At 45.3% G+C, this 18487-nt stretch overlaps 1 long non-coding RNA gene across 1 annotated transcript in view; it reads left to right on the forward strand.

Moving 5' to 3' along the window:
* Window positions 1–15802: 15802 nt before the first annotated feature.
* LOC115253229 (uncharacterized) overlaps window positions 15803–18487 on the forward strand; it is a 55056-nt gene continuing 52371 nt past the window's right edge. The window contains exon 1 of the long non-coding RNA XR_003891511.1: window positions 15803–16127. This is a non-coding gene — a long non-coding RNA (uncharacterized lncRNA). The remainder of the gene's footprint in view (window positions 16128–18487) is intronic.

Raw genomic sequence — 18487 nt, forward strand, 5'->3', positions numbered from 1 at the left:
ACTCAGACACTGTCGAGCTCCACAGTTGGGCTCAGTGAAAGGCCCTGCTGAGGTTCCAAACGGCCAAGGCTTAGATGCTGTCATTTACCTTTAAAATGAACTTTATCTAATAGAATTAATACTCCCAAATGGGGAGAGCGGTCAGCTTTTCCTGGTGGTAAAACTACTGTAAACAAAGAAAAAAATGCAAAATTGTCTATTGCAGAAAATAACAGTTATATAAGAACTGAACGAGCGCATCGTCAGTGCTTACCAAACAAGATGGTAAGATGCCGTTCAGCATCACATCTGAATTCAACCATGTTGTTCTCCGTTGTTATACAACGGAACAGATGTAAAGTGCATGTATTTCAAGCGAAGGCGTACGGTTTAACGTACATTCAGTTGAATTAGAATGAGCGCTGGTGTGGGGGCACAAACCCGCTTTCATTCCTCGATGTGTGTGTGTGTGTGTGTGGGGGGGGGGCTTTCATCCTTTCATAAGAATGTATAAGAATGCGTATATAGCAGTTAAAACATTTATGAGCCTATACAAATGGTCATTTTTGGCTTTCCCACCTATTAACTACCCAATAGTATAAATGTTTCCTCTTCTAAAAATGTGTGTTAATAAAATATTCATAAAGGAGCAAGTAGAAAAATTTACTTTTAGGATAATAAGACTGTTGCTAATCTACCTATATTCTCAGACATAATTTGTGCCGGATCATCTGGAAGAATTCCCCTGTAGAAGCCATTATTTTTAATTCAGATGTTATTAAAGAATGATCCGACGGGAGCAGGTTCCGAGGGAACACCGACATATGTTCAGCCTCAGTTCTGGATGTCAGAACAAGATGGAAGCTGTGATTAAAGCAGGGAGCTGGCTTGAAAAATCAATTAAGCCTGGATTTGTCAGCCTCCATATTTACATCAATGCAATTATTTTAGCTGCACTGAGCACCGAATCAGAAAATGACATTTTTTTCCCCTTAACCTAAAGCTTATAATGATCGCTACCTGATGATATCGCTACCTGATGATGACCTCACTAGATGATGACTATGTCGCTACATGATGATGGCATCATTACATAATAAATATGTCGCTACCTGATGATGATGTCACTACATATTGATTACATCGCTACCTGATTATTACATCACTACATGATGAATACATTGCAACCTGATGATGTCACTACATGACGATTACATTGCTGCCTGATAACGTCACTACATAATGATTACATCACTACCTGATGATTACATCACTACCTGATGATGCCATCGCTACCTGATGATTACATCACTACCTGATGATGCCATCGCTACCTGATGATGACACCACTACACAATGATGACATTGCTACATGGTGATGACACTGCATAATGGATGCAGACGCCACTGGATGATGATGGAGGATGACGCCACTATATTATGACAACACTAGGACTTCACTACATGGTTACCATGCACTTCTGTATTGTATGTGTACATGATACTACTTCTTACTCCATTTGAGACTGATCCAGGGGCCCAGGGTCACAGGGGAATGGGGGCATGAGAAGGTGAGGGCATAGAAGCACAGGGACCTATTTAATGCTTCTTGCACCTTTATATTATGTTTGAATTTTTCATGTATTTCATTTTTGAGTAGGATTTAAAGTACCCCCACCCCCCAATTGGCAACCTTTGACTGTATTTTGCTTATGCACAATAGAGCTGGCCCTGATCTCACGACAGACCTCACAAACAGCTGTAAGGACTTATGTGTTGCCGCAGCAACGTTGATATTATTTCTTAAAACATGTCAGTACGTACCCCGTTACAAGCAAAAGTTATATCATTATAAAAAAAACATGTTGGTGAAAAATGACATTCAGACAAAATCCCCTGTCATATGTCTCATTCAGGTGGAGCTCACAGCTACAGATAAATAAATAAACAGGAAAAACAGACAGGAGGACAAATGAATCAATCCAGAATGTTCCCACTTTAGTTTCTATCATTTTTTTTACAGCTGAGATAATAAAAGTCTCTTTTCCTCCCTCCATGAAAATAGGATCCTCTCTCCATCTGCCTGAGTGTGGCTGATGACAACCGAGAACAAGATGAGAGAGGAGAGAATATAATAAATCTGTCATGGAAAAACACGCACAATACGCTGGCATTGCTAACTTTGTGAGGACACTTGTAATTTCTCAGCCCCAAGCCTCAGTGTCAGAACTCAATAGCACAGATGTAAATGTGGGCCCAAGTCTAAGCATTCCAATTGCTTACACACACACACACACACACACACACACACACACACCACCACACACACACACACACACACACACACACACACACACACACACACACACACAGAGTTAATCTTACATGGCCTTGTGTTGTGCCAAGCTTCTGAGGTTGCTCCAGTTTAGCCTTGGAGGCAAAGAAAAGCAAGTGGAGAGAAAATAAATGAAAAGTCTGTTGTTTTATGTCATCCTGTCACAATAGAACACTGGTTCATACGCGTGAAAGTGTCCGTTTTAATTATCAGTGTGCAAATGTGACGATCACTAGTGTGAAGGGTCTGTTGCACGTCATTAAAGAGACGGAGCGACTGCTTCAAAATGACACCCAGCAGCCTTGACACGCAGGTCCTGAGAGTGAACAGGAAATGAGATTGTGTTTTACCAGCATGTCACTCAGTGGAAACATATATTACACACACACGCACGCACACACACACACTTGTGCTCATTAAGGGTTCTGTCAGAAAGTTAATGTGATTTACGTTGCTGAATTTGCGATCTCATTCTGGTAAAGGCAAAATTACCTTGGACACCAATGTGTTTGTGTGTGTGTGTGTGTGTGCGTGTGTGTGTGTGTGGGATTGTATCTCTAACTGCACTTACTGTAAACGTCGGCAGGGCAACGCAGCTCTGGAACATATGCTCTATGCTTCTCTGTCCCCTCACACAGATTTATGAAGGAATGCTGGCAGCTCATTAGTTAAAACACTGTCAGAGCGAGCCAGTGGGCGAGTCAAAGCCCACCAGATGTTTTGTGTGCAAGGAAGTTAATTCATTTAGAAATGACTCAAACTCAAAGACCAGATGAAGAAGAACCAAATGATGATGAAAGTGATGAAGAAATGGGAGAGCAGTAAAGCCAGTTGGTTTATGGCACACAAATTCCCATCTATGATGCCTCCCCCCATGTCACATGACCATTAGCACAGCAACCGCTAAACACCAGGGTGACAAAAAGAGTCTCCAACAGCTGGACAGAGTTCAGGTTCAGTATTGCTTGGATTGAGGGGTGTGACGCCTAAATCACAAGTCTGTTAGATGAGAGATCATCAACAACACGTATGGCTCTGACAATTAGTTTCTATCTTTCAAGGGTTTAACTTTGTAATCAGATTAATAATTTCAATTAAAGGAGAAACATTTATGATGATGACTAATGTAAAATGACAAAAATACAAGTTATAGTCCAACATAAAGCAATGGTTCCTTTTTATTGCCAAGATCTATGCTCTAATAAAGCTCACACTCTAAATTTTGCCTCTGAATTTTCCGATTGACATAATTTACAACAGGATTATTTTCTGCCTGGTGCTGAGTTTCTGCACATTATATGGTGATGTATATCGGAAAATCACACAAATGTCTCATATTTTACATTAAAAACGTTTTTCTTTTCTCTGAATAGACTAAACTGCTGCAGGACATATGCTTTAGGTAAAAGCTTGGCGGATGAGGGCAGACGTACAGCTGCGCAATTAATCAATGCAAAAATGCAAATCTTGGATACCATATGCAGACGGCACTGCGGTGTTGGTGGAAAAATATCGGGGGGGGGGGGGGTTTCTGTCTGAATCAGTCTACGATACAACACGACTCTTCCCTCTTGGAGTGTTTTTCTGCTCCTTGCTGATGCTGTGTTCTGCATTTCTGAGAGGCATCTGTATCTATATGCTTGGCTGTATTGGCTTTTGCGATTTAATAATTCCTGCTTTTCGGTGCTCGGATGGTATCTTTCATATCACAGTGCAATAACGCTGCGAACAATCTGGAATATACCGACTGCAGCATTCACACAAGGAAAAGGGCTGTTTCTCAGTTGCTGTGAATAACTAGAGGCTATATCATGTAATATGTGGATATCCAGTAAGGATGATTCCAGGCAGCATTCTTTACCCTCCTGATTACCGACAGGCCCTACCAGAAACAGACACACGGGTGGGTTCAATCCAAACGGGAGACCGAGTGCACCATAAAGCTTGCATCAGGGCCTCGAGTTGAGGATGAAGCACTGGTTCATGGAGTTCCTCGTCAAATTCTAATTTTGTAAACATCCGAGTGAATTAGTGAATCACAGAATAGAGTGAACGGAGTCTCTCTGCAGATTAAATCAGGGCTTGTTGTCTGCACAGACTCTGAGCTGCAACCAATAATAGACCCACTGACCAGGGCTCCAGGGCCAGGCCTCTTTTAATTATTACACCACTCATGCCTGTGTACAACTGAACTGTAGTCTGTGAGGAAACACACACACACAGACACAGACACACACACACACACACACACACACTCACATGCACGCGCGCGTCCATACACCAGACTGCAGTTTGTAATTCCCTTGCTAGTAAGAGTGGAAGTGGAGCTGCACTGTAGGTTCACAAGTCCCAGAGCGAATTGTTCCTCATCTCAGATGAGGTTCTGCGTCCAGGCCATCTCTCCTTCCACCCCCCCTCCCCAGTTGCCCAGTCCATATATCCTCTCTTGGACGTTTACAACATTACCAGTTGCACCATTTTCTGCACCTTTGTGCTTATTTTTTCCCTCTGTTCTTCCACATGTTCCCCCACACAGACTACAAACACCATCACATTTAAATAACAAAGAGCTGCAGAATTACAATTAAATCCTGCCTGCTTTTTCAAAGGGATTATAGATTAATATATTCCGGCTGATATTATCTGTTATTTTGCAGCTTTTGCAGTTAATCATTTCATGAATCAGATGAGGAAATTCATTACAACAGGAAATTCATCAACATAGACACCGTCAATTGGAAAAGAAGTCTTAATATCGCTTATCTTTTTAAAGCAGCTATCAGATGTTCCAAGGCTTTTGCTCAGATGGTCAAAATGTGCTTCCACGCGTGCTATTTGGGGTTTTTTCTTGCCCACAGACAAGCCACAGTAGCTGTTGCCCACCCTCGGAGCAGCCGTCCTGGCCGTCAGTGAACTGGAGCGTGTTCAGTTCCACACGTGAGGCCCAGCAGCAGCCTGTGAATCCAATAAAACCTCCAGTTAGTGAAAAACGAGGGAGCAGCGGGGACTTCCTTAGACACAGATATGCAAATGTGGTCGGTGTCATCAGTCGGTGTTAAAAAAATCGAATAAGAGCAAAATTGTTCATTTTGTGTGTGTGTGTGTGTGTGTGTGCGTGTGTGTGTGTGTGTGTGTGTGTGTGCGTGTGTGTGTGTGTGTGAATCCCAGAAAGATATATGACCGTGATAACAGCTTGACATGTTTATAATGTGGGAAAAACCTTCTAGGTTTAGTTTGTGATGTTTTGTTGTGAAGTTCATGTCTTCTTCTGCCGTGGGACCAACCTGTTCAAGTCTTTTAAAACCAATTTCATTTCCTCCCGTTGTTTTCCACGGATGGTTGAGATCCCAATCAGGTGACCACAGCCAAGCAGGAAATCTTACTGTGCACAACGAACCAAGGTGAGCGATGATATTTGAAATGGAGACGTAATAATTAATCAAAGAAAAATAAAAACCTTTTGAAATCGGCAGTGCAATTTGTCAACAAACTGGGGCCTCGCTGCTGCTTTCAGGGAAAAGCTGCAAAGAAACTGGAAATAAAAATCCCCACACCACCGTGTGGAAAATAGTCAAATAAACAGGCGAATCTTAAGCAGTCTCAGCAATCATGTAGCAAAATAATCACAAAATATTGATCTATCAGGCATTTACTGTTACAGATGTGGGTATGAAGATGACTCTCCATGGGAGATAAAATTATTGCTTTCTACGTTGTCACAAAAGCGCCGAAATAAATCTTCAACACAAACATAATATTTGTTTCTGATATTAAAATGTGGATTTGTTCCCTCTGTGCAACCAGGATTCATTCCTGAAAGACGTGTTGCTGCTAAGGAACCAAACTCTATTTCTTTCCAGAAGGTTCTGTTTTGAGACGGATGGTTTTAAGCTGCAGCAAATCAGCGATTTCTGCAGTTAATGGATAATTTTCATAAATCTTCCTGGGGAAAAAAAAAAAAGAAAAGAAAAAAGGCTGCAGCTGCCAAAGGAAACATTTTGTGCTCCGACTGTGAGAACGTGGGTTTTTCCTCGAGTGTGGCAGGAAGGCAAAGATCACTGATAGCTGAAGGAATCTTGGATGTCACAATCATGGGACATCTGCTGCGACTAATATTCTCCCCGAGGACTTACGGGGGCTGAATATCAACGCCAAGTCGGAATGAAAAAAGGCTTTTGTTGCTCTGATCTGATTGCATCTGCGGTCGATCTTTAACGATGTATGCTCGGGTTTAAACTACCCAGAAGTCTTTGTGTTCAAAATTAAAGAATTGGAATCTTTCAAGTGCCAGTTAATCAACCAATGCTATATTATTATGTCATCAAACAAATGACAGGATGTAGAAATGTGTGTGTGTGTGTGTGTGTGTGTGGGCGGGGGGGGGGGGGGGGTTCTTGTGCTTGCTACATATTGACCAGAACACTTGGTTGGTCCTCACAACATCAATTGGTTTAGGTTACACATCCTATATCCTCAGCGTCTCTCCCTCGGTACTCCGGGACACACTGCCCCTCCGATGTTCTCATTCCCGATCTTGTCCATCCACTTCACCGAAGAGACCCTCCACACGTCCGTCTCTGCGACCTCCAGCTGTGCCTCCTGTCAAATAAATAAATACCATCAGCGGAGGAAACAAATATGTCAGCTAGCTCCAAAGCTAGCAGCAGCAAATGATCTGTTAGGGAATAAATATGGATAAAAATGGATTGAAGAGCATTCAGAGCACAGACGATGCTCAAATGCCACATATTTCAGCTTCAAGGGAATTTAAAAAAAAGGCCAGCATCATTTATGGTTCAGAAGTTATTTAACATGAACCGGCATGTTTTCTATCAGAGGCGGCACCAACAACCTACCCAACACACACATACACACACACCAAGTATTCCCAGGTTCCCAGCTAAATGCTGGGATCAAGCTTTTCCCTCCCGTGGTTCCTTTTGTGCAGAGCCACGTACACATGTACGTTGTTACAGCACAGATCAATAGGCAGACATGAATCGACGAGCCTTTTGAATTCCCGTTCATAGTGAATTAATCACCCTGGACGCAAAGACAATGCCGAACAAAGGTATCGATTATTGTTCTGAGAATTCCAATTCAAAATGCACAAAAACACAATATTTTCACTCTCCCGGGACATCCAGAATAAACACACCCCACACAATAGAAAATAAGCTTCTTACCATGTAATTAATGAACATACTCCAGTCCAGAATAGATTATGATGACTAGGCATATATTCCAAAATGGTTCTTTCCAAAACAAGACATCCATTTGATGGATGGCTTGATTAAAGGAATAATACAGCGTACAGATGAACAAAAACTCTCTTTTTGGGACAGAATATGAGTTTTTTCAGCAGCTGTGTTGCAGAGAAGATGCTGGAGGAGCTGCGGGCTGTAGACTGAAGACGTGACCTGGGCCACTTAGAATACCTGCCTCTCTTTCTAGAGGAAACTTCCAGGTCCTCAGTTCTGTTTTAAGCTGATTAATTACACAAGAAACAGTCACAGTCACAACATCAAAGGTAAAGCTGAGCTAAAAGAAGAAATTAAAATTAATATTGACCGAGGATTTCAATGCAAATCCAGTTGATCCAAACAATCATTTCATCAGTTCTGAGAACTGAATTCTATTACAAAGAGATCTGATATCTCTGCTCAGGTGCTGGGAGTAGAGATAATCCAGCTCTGCCTCCTTGCATTTATTCAGATTATCATCTGCTCATGGATATCATAAATAGTTTTATTCCTCTGATCAAGGAACCTGGGTCCCACCGGTTCTGGCCAGTTCTGAGCAGCAGGAACTAAGCTTGATGGGACTTTGTGTGTGTTTTTGGCCAACTGCACCATATCTAGCTCCTGTGCTACTGTGGCGTATGACCTGTGACAGGAAAGGCCACAATCTCACCTTCACAAAGCACCAAACAGCAGACTGGGGCTGTTCTGAAGTTCTACTGGAACCTTCCTAAATTCCAGGCTTCAATTGACCCATCAGAACACTTTGGCAGCAGAGGTTTCAGACTGTGTTGATGGCTGTTGGGAAGGGCAGAGAAGGGGGACAATCTACCACCAGGCCCTGAATTTGGACAGGCTGGATGGGAATTTGCCCGCGGCCCTACTGAGGAACAGAAGGAACAGCTGTCCTTGACACATAGTCTGCACACAAATGTCCACGCAGGCACATAAACAAAGACTCGTCCATGCAGGCTGCACCCGTGGCCTCAAAATAAGGCTGTCCACTGTAGCCCGAGGGCTGATCGAGACAGGAGGACAAAGGCTGTTCCACAGGACGGTCACAGAAAACAGGCTGTGCAGAAAAGGTCTCGCTTCAGTCTAAAATGACAGGCACCATTTCAAACGAAATCCCGTAACACGGTTAAAAGACATTTTCTGTTTTTCTTTGGAGAGAGGGTGAACTCTTGGACCGGCTGTTTCTCCGTTCTCTTTGCCCTTCCTGTCTCTGGAGCGCCACAGCAGGCGAATTCCGCAGGACTTGTTATCATCGAAGCTCGTTTAACGGGTTCACTTCAGAATGGATGCTGTTTAAATGGTCTGCGAACAGATGAATCGATGTCCCACACCGAAGCGGGGCCACACACAATTACAGAAACAGATACAAGGTCTTGAGGGAGGTGTTATGGTGCACGTGAGTTATGGAAGCCATTACTTTTTCATATGGTGCGTTCCTTGCATATTGATCTCAGATGTTTTCAGCCAAACTGCTCGTTATTTGCTGTCAGTGCTCAGGAAGACAATGGCAGCTACGCCGTAACCTTCGCAATAAAAGCACCAGGTTTGAGGGGGTTTGCAGGCCCGTTGGTGGGCTTTCATGGCTCTGGTTGCACCTACAGTCTGCATGTCAGCCAGGTGAGTTTCCAGACTGTAGCCTTGGTCCCAGGTGGCCGCTCCCTGCTCCTCCAACGTGATTTGATACGATGAACAAATTTCACCCTACAGTGATCAGTAATTCACCTGTTCCACTATTTATACGCAGTAAATGCTACCAGTTTACTCTGAACTGGTAGCTGTACTGGAGGGACTAGCCAATATTCCGCTGGATTCTGGTCACGTGTAGAAACACAAATCCTTCCTGTTGAAGAGTTTTTAGGTTTGTTCCACTGAAAAATGAAAAACGAGTGATACCTGTGGAAGTGGGAGGAGCTAAAGCTCCGGTCAGTCCTGTTAGCTTCACAAATCCTCTCTGTTGTGACTCCTACTCTGGCCCCACCTCCTCCTGTGCAATCAGCTCAACCACCACCACCCGTGCCCTCTCCTCCAGCTGCACCCAATCCGCCCAAACGACTCTGCACCCATAAAAGGCCCCTCTGCACTCAGGCCAGTGCTTGATCTTACTGATGTTTTGGCAACACGTACCGTCGACCCAGCATCTCTCCAGGCTCCCCAGCGCCTCTCTGTGTCTCCCTGCGACTCCCAGCATTCTCCAGCGTCTCCCCCTGCTCCTCTGCAACCTTCCTAGCCCCTCTTCCCCTTCCTCGGACGGATTTCCCCTGGCCTCTGGACACTTGGACTCCCCCACGGACTCTCGCCCCCGGATCTCGGACTTGGTTCGTCTGCCGCATCACGCACATGTACAACACCCCCTCCACTGATATTTCATACACGCACTCACACACACACCCTCACGATTCACACTTCATTTACATCCAACATCTGCATCCAAGACATTCCCCCACGCACCCTATAGTTTGTCTCGGCCTCCCTCCTCATTTAGTTTCTTCCCTCCTGTCCTTTTTTTTTGGTTTCATTAAAATTGTCAGAGTTACTCTTAATTCCCGTGTCTGTCTGCCTTCCTTGGGGTTCCGCCACACTTGACCGCCAGTCCTCGTGAGCCTAACACTCTCTCTCTCTCTAACTGCCCTAATGACCCTCCTCATGTGTCCCACCTGTGTCTAACTATCCCCTCATGCTACTCCTGCTGTTGCAACTTCCGGTTCAGTAAAATACAGTTTAATTAATTCATGTCTTTTGTCTTGATATTAATAGAAACACGACCAACGAACTACAGGACATGAATGATCGCAACTTATATTAGCATTGATGAATAGTTGAGCCTGTGGAATCAGATTAATTATTTAATTAGCTGACTCACTATCTTGTTACCTGTTGCAGTTGTGTGTATTGGGCCACCTTTCCACCTCATTTCAATTCAATGTGATTTAACATCCCACAGATGCAATTGCAGAGTTGAATTTTCCAATCTTTTCAGAAAATCTGTGTATTTATCATCTAACCTGAGGTTTATTATTTTGAATATAGGAGGTCAACACAGATGAGAGTTTAAATACATGCTCAATGAAAGAAAATATCATTCTGATAGCCTTGTTATGTGGACGACCCTTTTTTACTAATTCAGCTCAGATTTTATTTTCAGGATTTTTTTATTTTAGAAAATCCTGAGCAATCCCGTTAAACTTTTTCTTTTAATTTAGGACAGGATTAAAGTTGTTCATCAGTCCAGTGCTCAGCCTTTACTTTGGGTATTTGGACTATAAATCTGCCTTCATGAAACCACAGGAAGGCTCCACAGATCTGCATCTTTTCCCTCTGTGACTCACGCTTGGACCACATTTGAAGAGTGTCTGTGTGTGTGAATGTAAGCGTCCGGGATCCATTCATGATGGGATCCATCAGCAAGGAGACAAATGCAAAATATGCAAACCAACATTAACAGGCGTGTTGTCTGCATACGTATGAGTTGATGCTTCCTTTGATTTGTATGTCCACTCCTGCTCGCACGCACGCGCACACACACATTCACACACACAAGCGTGCGCTGTCCCTTTGAACTCCAGCCAACACGCCGGGTCGGCTGGTGTCCGTCACGGACAGGAAATGGAGTTGGACTGTAAGGGTGCAGAGCAAACATGTGGCGTAGGAGATGCGGAGGTGTGAAGACACCAGAGAAGAGCTGGAGAAAGAGTCCTCTCTCGTGACAGTAAACGCTACATACAGTATATTCCTGCAGGTTTGCGCGCTCATGCATCTGTGCACGTTTCTCTTGAATAGGCTTCTTGTCATTGACCTAAAAACAGTGCGAGAGCCTGCCAGTGTCGCTTAAATCCTCTTTTCTTCTCCATTCCCCCGGTCTCTGTCTTCTAGTTAGTGCACACTCGTCTATGTGTGTACTTGTGTAAGTGCTTCTGAGTGTGTACGTATGTGTTTGTGTGTGTGTGTGTGTTGCTTCTCTATTTAAACATCTTAGAGACTCACAAATGGCGTCCCTGCCAACCGAGATGAGAGCGCGCTCTTCACAAAGAGTCTTACTCTCCCACATGTTCTCTCCATCTTCAGTCCCTCCTTTACACTTTTATGCACCCATGGGATATCATTAGTCTTAACACGTGGCGATAAGTGCGTGCGTGCACGCGCCTGCGTGTGTGTGTGTATCAGTGTTTCGAGGGGAGTGGTGGGATGACCGAGCTGACCCAGTGGAGCTGCTCCTGTGATTTTTCCAGTCTCACTCCTCTTTTCTCACGTTCCTTTATTTCCCCTCCGTCAAGTGTGTGTTTTCATCCCTGCGCTTTAAGTAGGGCGAGGTGCTGGTGTTTTATCACCCTCGCTGAGGCAGAGTGACGTTACATCACCAAACATCTCCTGAAGGGTTGAGGGTTAAGCGTAACTACGGCTGCTGCTTTCATGTTTACTCAGGCCTTGGCAACTCGTTCGCTGGCACCGCTGGCCTTTTCCCTCCATATCAAAGAAGACTTCGGTCCTCCAGAGGCCCCACACACATGACACAGATTAACACACGCGCACACACACACACACGCGCACGCACACACTAATCTGGATCTTATTTGCCTGATTAGGCAATTTTCTCAACACTGCAATTTCAATCTTCCACACATGCCTCAGAATTTCATTTGCATTAAATTACAGTATTTGCGGCTAACGGGGTTACTATTTTTAGCATTTTACGCGAATTGTTGTGCAGTAAACTGGGGAGTGTGGGCCTTTGAACTGGTTCTAAGATGGTGTCAGAAACATCTAGAGCTCTGACAAAGTGAAACAACTCAAATTTCTTAAAAGCAAAATAGAGTTTTGCGTGGACGCCTCGTGTTAGCATGGTCAGCTAACATAAATCTTCCCAATGGACTGACATATCTTAAGGGTTGGTTTAATAATAGTGACGAGCTGTAATTGGTCATTTTTATTTCAGATCACAAATGAAAAATGACCTCATAACCAAGATAACAACACTAAAATTCTTTAATGACTTGCCAACACATTGAAGACAAAGATTTGCTATTTTTTGTATCGATTACTGAGAGTTTTCTAAATGTTTGCCTCCCTGTATTCACCAGCATCAGTCGTGTCACTCAATCAATCAACTGAGTGATCAATTGCAATATTCTCTCCACAAACCACTCAAAACATCCTAAAATTGCTGACTTCGGAGGGTCTCTCAACAACATTCAGCAGTGTCATTGACATGGATTTTCTGATTTCTAGACCAAAAATGAGAAAACAACTGCTTTTTCACTTAGATGACTTTGCTAGCTTGTTAGCATTCATAATGAATCAGATCACAGCCTTTAGCCCCTCCAGGACTCGCACACATTAAGGTCATTGAGATCGCGTGTAATTGAGAGCATGCACCACCACAATGATTATGTCAGAGTCACAAAGCTCCAGCATCAATCTCTGAATTCTGCATCCATCTGGCAGCTGGATGCACGGAGATTCGAGGCTCTCCAAGGCCAAACACGCTCAGCACGGAGTCTCGTTTCTTTGGAAATTTTGCCAAAGGTGAAATAATACGCTTATGCGATGTGACATCACATCAGGATATTTTCTCTGTAGCCACAAAAAAAGTTGAAAGTGGAACATTTTACCTTCTCATCCAAGATCTGACACGCTGGCCTGTTTGAACCATCAGGTAGTCCATCACTCAAATGGACGTCATGGAGACCACAGACCTTCCGTCCAGAGGCTGTGACACTGGACACATGTGTCTTCGTGTCTCATTCAGACTAAAGCACTTCAGAGCTGTCAGGCCTCTGAAGGCCGATCCTCGGCTTCAGCATCCCACAGCTGCTTGACTGGGTTGTCTGAGTGCACAGAGAGTTTACGTGGGTTGTGGGTGTCATGGTAACTGTATATGCAGCAGCTAGGGCATACAGCTTGACCTTTCTTTTCTATTAATCTTTTTGGCCTCAGTTTGGTACGACTTGCAAATACCTGTGTCAATATGTTGCTGAAAACGTCTTTACAGAGTGCCCCCTGCTGGCTGCTTGGTTGGTCAGTTATCTAGCGTATCACTCACAGCTTCCTGCTGGTCCAGTTAATTGCCTTACTTCTTGCCCGCCTCATCCCTTCTCTCAGTTCAGCAAAACACGCCGACAATCTCCAGATCCATGTGAGTGGGACTTAAAAGTGCCAGGATTTGAAAACTGCTTCCATCTATGGAGACTCCACCAGCACAGACTGAAGACTTCCCTCTTTAAACAGGACGCCTGCTGCTTAATCTCCAGACACGGTGGCTCTGCTTGCTGGTCGCAGAGCGATCTTTACTTCTAACACCATAATTAATACAAGTTCTGATTCTGGCTGAATGATTCTTAGTTAAACAATGAGTGAAAACAGACTAAGATGCTTCATCCTGGGATGCTCCTGAGCCTGTCAGCGTTCCCACGTTCTCCTCTAGACCCTCAACACACTTTACAACTCATACAAGTCCCCAAACTCTGGTGGTTGTTCTCACAGGTGCACCAAAAACAACCCTCATGTTTTAATAAACAGGTCAGACTGCCTCCTCCTGCCTCCACCGATGACAGGAGACGGAGGTGTGCCGCTTGTCGCCTGGAGCTCCTCTTATATCGTCTCAGGGCTGCTCCCCCGTGTTACATTAGCGGCCGCATTATTTACAAATGAATCTGTCCCCAAAAACATCTCGTACGGATGCAGATGAATGCAAACCTTTGTGATAAAGTAGTTTTTTCTGAAGCATCTCAGCAGTTGTGAATTCCATAAAAACGCACTGTCCCGGTTGCTGCCTTCCCTGGAATGCAATCAAGCTGGAGGTCTTCTCTTTGTTGCAGTTTGTTTGGGAACGGCAGCGGCAACATTGTATTTAATAAACCGCGGCGCATCGTGAGATGAAAACATGTCAATTCAGGGTTGAGGCGCTCCTCTGATGCAGCTGTCTGTTATAAACAGGCTTTTCCGATGCAGACACTGCTTCCTGCTTCGTGTGAGGGCCAGGCTGCGTTCATTAACCACAAAATTAACCACAATGGCAACATCTTGAAGGATGCCGCAATTATTTGATGAAACTCAATTGATTTTTTTTAAAAATGATGTAAAAGTCAATAGGAACAACAGTCAATATATTATTTGTAACACACGTAAGAACACATTTTCTTTTCTGTAGATCCATATTAAGATTATTTGACTCAAACAAATTAATTGATTAATCCAGTCAGGCTTGACAGTGATATGTGAAAATATGAGTCCTTACGTGTATAATCTGCCGACATGGCACGTTGTAAAGCCATCCCCTGGGGAGCGATTTAAAGGTCATAGGTCAGGTTAAATGTCAGTATCTGATGCAAATCATAGTGCTTAAAGTCACTTGTGGAGGATTTCTGACACTGATGTGCTTCCTGTTCTCTCACTGGTCTAATCTGCTTCACGTCCACCTAATTCCTAATTAGTTTGCCTGGAATCATGCGGGTCAAAGGTGACAATTCTCTTCAGCCCACACCTTCAGCTGCGTAACAGCTGACTAAATGCTTCATGGGACTTCACTAATGTGGCATATTGCGTGATATCATGGCACGCAACTGTGGCTTAATGTGTGAAAGAGGCCTGTTATGCCCTTTTTTGTACAGATTTCTCTTCAAAGTTGTTTAATCTGTGTTAGCACATGTCTGCCTGTATATTAAAGAGGGACTTAATCTGACCATGCTTGCTGGCAGGACATCAGTTAGCCCCATAGTGCATTTAGGCAAAGAGCCAGCCTGAAATAACATCGGACTGTTGGTCCCGGCAGCAGTTCTGCCTCCAGGAGTGGAGCTGGCGTGCAGAGAAACAGTTTTCCGTCATCGTTCCAAATGTTGCGCGGCGTGACTGTTCCATTCTCCTGGATAACCGCTGAATTTCACACAATTTCGTCAAGAACTTCGCCAGTTTGGGTCTGATTGCGCGGCACTTATCGCGCCATCTCACTCTCCAAAACGGGAAAGCGCCTAATCTAAATGACTGTCGGCGGCGCGTCAAGTGCCGTGAAACCGGCTCTCCTCCGCCGGAAGAAGCTGTCAGGGGCGATCGCATGAGTTCGGGGGAGAGAGGACTGAGAGTGACTGAGGCTCGTGTGGAAAAGAGAGAAAACGAGCAGGAGAAAAACTGAATTTTAACGAATTAATCACCGTCTGTTTGACTGAGAGAGAGACTCAGAGAGAGAGGTGGGGGTGTGTGTGAGAGAGAGATAGGGAGGGAGGAGGGGGAGTGGAGGCTGACGCAGTGTGAGAGCCACAAACTGAGAGGAGAGGGACGGAGGACAGCGGCAGGGAGGCAGCGCAGCACCTTTCGGGCTGGTTCGCATCTCTGAACATTCCTTTGACGCGGGTGAACCGGCGGCTGCATCTTTCCTGACCGCTGCTGCGCGCAAAGGTCCGCAGAGGCGACGCGAGGAAGACGGACAACCAGCGAAACCAGTGACTTCAACACCTTAAACAATTCAAACCCGCACCACCTGAGCCAGCTGAGGCAACGAGGGGGGGGGCGATTGTGCCGAAAAGAGCCGCGGACCAGAGGCGACAGCCCCGCGTTGACATCCAGATCAGGTAGAGTGAAAACATCCGCACATCGACGCGCAGACGCGGCTCGGTTGTTGCGTAGGCAACTTTGAAATCCGCCAGCAGCTCTTTCATCTCTGACACTGAATCCCATCCCTCTCTCTCCATCCTCCCTCTCTCTCACTGGACATTCCCAGGCAGCCGTGTGCTCCCCTTCTCGCTTCTCATGCTGATTTTTGTTAATGCGCAGATCCGTATTATGGGCTGGTGTGAAGGTGTGCCGTGCCGGGACATGTTTGTAGTCGGAGACCTTGGAAGTTTAGCAATGAAAGACACGTTCGACGGGTGTCAGTTTTTGGCAGATTTGGGTAGGTCACTCTGCATGGCGCTGGTGTGGGTGTTTTGTCCCGGGACTGAGCTGCAGGCACGGCCAGTGTTCAGGACCCTGGACAGCTTCCGTGCTTGTCCGCAGCCAGTCAAACATCCGGCTGGCTCAACTCGTTGTCTCTCTGTGTCTTTAAAACTGCATCTCTATCTACCTATTTGTCAGCAAGATTCTTATTTCAGATCAGAGAGGCTTGTGATAAGAGGAAAAAAAGAAAACACTTTAGTAGCCTCTTTTTGTGAGCCTACATTGCCACAATATCCATGACCCAATCTGAGGGCAAGGGCTTTTCAGGGCTCTAGTTGACCCTGCTCGACATGCAGATCCACAACACACCCGAGCATGCATGCATGCAAAGCGTTGACCCGCGCAGATGATCCGTAAAGCTGGTTGGGAGCTTTTTGTGCAGGGATTTGACACACATTCTTCTGTAGACATCAGAATTTCTCTAAATGTGCAACCGTACTTGGATCCAGATGACAAGCACGAACACAAAACTGACATGAGTCATACGACACGACCTTCACAGTCACCAGATCTGATGCCAGCCGAAAGAAAAACATGCGAGGTTGTTTTTAAATACCCTCCACATGGGACACTAACAGTTCTCACCCTCAAAGCAAGCCGGTTTTCATGGATCCACATTTACATCTGTACCACATAGGAGGGCAAATCAATTTAGATGGGAGTTGTTCAATTCCTGCACGTATGCACAGCGCTGTAGGATTAAAGCCGCTCTTGTTTTATCGCCCCCCTGAATCAATGCTTGCATGAATTATGGTTTAATCTTGGTGCGCACAAGTGCTACGGCCGGGATCCAAAGTTGCTCAGCCGGTTGGATTCCAACTGCTGCCTGCTACCCCACTATCTGGTGTAATGGATGTTGTTGCCACTTCGTCCCATAGGGCATGGACTACTAACAGAGTTTTTCCACTGACTCCAATTGTTGGCTGAGAGCCACAGTGGGAGGGAGGGAAAGAAAGGGATGAAGAGAAGAGGAAGAGTGATGGAAAGAAAGCAACTGAGCTGGGGTCCCAGTCCTCGCCCCACCAATGGATTTCTGAGGAAGTCCAGCCAGAGAGCAGAGTAAACGGCTGCTTTTATGATACTGGGTGAAAGATATATTTGGCTGGCATGCGGCAGGCCTGAGAAAATCTTTAGTTTTCTCATTGATAATCTTCCTGGTTGCTCGTTGCTTTCATCCCCCAACAGGACTGCAGTTGCTCTGCAGCATGCGTCTCCGAGCCGGAGCAGACATAAACCGGGTTAACGAACCGCCCCGCTTGATTCCCGACCCCTGAAAACTTCATTCAAATGACAGGACAGCTCCTCATCAGCAGGGCGATGACTTTTCTCCTTCTCCTTTCGTTTCTTCTTTGTGCTGCTGCAGTGGAAAACGTCAGAAGTGGCAGGACCAAAAAAAAGGCAGCTGGCAACATTTAAAAAAAAGAGGCCGTAATGAAAAGTGACAACTTCAGTAGGAAGCAACTGCCAGATTGTCTGCGAGTACAGATGAAATTGAATGAGAAGTGATGTGTTTAATGTCTGCTGTCTTGTCCGAGTACCCGGCGTTTGCTCCCAACCCTCACCTGAAGCTCGTCTCTCCGCATCACTAACTGCAGGCCCGGGGGGGAGAGGGTGGGAGGGTGGGGGGTGGGGTGGTGGTGGGGGGGTTGGGGGAGGGGCTCCCATCATTTGGGGCCGGTTCTCCAGGAATACGAAAGACGCACTCCTGGGCTGCATTTAGGTTGCTGTATTTGTACTCCCTTTTTTGTCGCCACTGCAGGAGGCGCAACATTCAACCTGTAACTGATGAAATCCTTGGCTTGATTACGCAATCAGGTCTCACATTTCATATTTCAACAGGTTCTCCTGACCCAGTGTGGATCTGGATGGTTGCATCCAGCCGGAATACAAATAAGTACCCAGCGAACCTCTCAGATGCTGCTACTCGTGTGACATTTCAGCACACGGCCACAAGCGCCGCGCGGAGACGCGCAAACAGAGGAGCGCGTGAGAGCGC

Source organism: Takifugu rubripes, chromosome 17 (assembly GCF_901000725.2).
Source record: "Takifugu rubripes chromosome 17, fTakRub1.2, whole genome shotgun sequence".
Taxonomy (NCBI): Eukaryota; Metazoa; Chordata; class Actinopteri; order Tetraodontiformes; family Tetraodontidae; genus Takifugu; species Takifugu rubripes.